This window comes from Ranitomeya variabilis, chromosome 5 (assembly GCF_051348905.1).
Source record: "Ranitomeya variabilis isolate aRanVar5 chromosome 5, aRanVar5.hap1, whole genome shotgun sequence".
NCBI lineage: Eukaryota > Metazoa > Chordata > Amphibia > Anura > Dendrobatidae > Ranitomeya > Ranitomeya variabilis.
In genome coordinates this window covers 677653726-677655285 of record NC_135236.1, presented here as the reverse complement: position 1 = coordinate 677655285, position 1560 = coordinate 677653726, and positions in this window count along the sequence as shown.

Here is a 1560-nt window from a genome sequence, read left to right as displayed (position 1 = left end):
TCTGCCAGTAGGGGGCGTCCTGGAGGACGATATATATACAGGATATAGATGTGTAATAAGGGGGTCGCTAATGTATAATAACTATAGAAATGTAGGAAAGTATCGGAACAACTAGCGGTGAGCGAGTGCTAACATTTTCCAGAGCGAGGTACTGGAATTGAGGAGGTCGGACGCTCAGAAAGGCTCAACTCGAGTACTGAGCATAATGGAAGTCAATGGGAAACTCGAAACCTAACAGGAGGGCAGGAAAATGGCTGAAATGGATGGAAAATGGCCTGGAGGAGACCCCTGGACGCAAGTCTGACTCACAGGTCGCTGCTGGGGACAATGTCAGAGTGTTACGCCACTTTTACAGACTGACAATAAAACATACAAAACCAAAGAAAAAAGAGATTTTACAGGAAAAAATATTATTAAATTATAAAAAAGAGGAAAAAAAACCCTCCTTCTCCACCCCTCACTAGCCGGCTGTGGTGTGTGTGTGACATGGTCAGATACATCCTGTGTAATGTATGGAGGACGGACAATGCGAGAAGTGGGACTCCTAGACTGGTAAAGCCTATGCACTAAGTGTAAGGGTTGAAAACATTCACCCCTGGGGGAGTATACATATATACAGTACATGTAAGAGAATTGTGGAGGCAGGCCTCACACACACCCTGTGAAAATTATGAAGGAGGGCTGCCTGTTTACCTTCTTAAAATTTTGATCGAGGGCCTAATGATAATCCTCGTGTACCAGAAGTGTAGCTACTGGGAGGCAGAGGGGGAAGCCACCCGGGCTCCAAGCTCTGAGGGGCACCCCAATGAGCGACGCTATTTTTAACTGTCTCAGCATGCGCAGCTCGCATTATTCTGTATGGGCTATGGAGTGCATTATGCTGTATGGGCTATGGAGTGCATTATGCTGTATGGGCTATAGAGTGCATTATACTGTATGTTCTATGGGGTGCATTATACTGTATGGACTATGGGGTGCATTATACTGTATGGACTATGGGGTGCATTATGCTGTATGGGCTATGGAGTGCATTATACTGTATGTACTATGGGGTGCATTATACTGTATGGGCTATGGAGTGCATTATGCTGTATGGGCTATGGAGTGCATTATACTGTATGGACTATGGGGTGCATTATACTGTATGGGCTATGGAGTGCATTATACTGTATGTACTATGGGGTGCATTATACTGTATGTACTATGGGGTGCATTATACTGTATGGACTATGGGGTGCATTATACTGTATGGACTATGGGGTGCATTATACTGTATGGACTATGGGGTGCATTATACTGTATGGACTATGGGGTGCATTATGCTGTATGGGCTATGGAGTGCATTATACTGTATGTACTATGGGGTGCATTATACTGTATGGGCTATGGAGTGCATTATGCTGTATGGGCTATGGAGTGCATTATACTGTATGGACTATGGGGTGCATTATACTGTATGGGCTATGGAGTGCATTATACTGTATGTACTATGGGGTGCATTATACTGTATGTACTATGGGGTGCATTATACTGTATGGACTATGGGGTGCATTATACTGT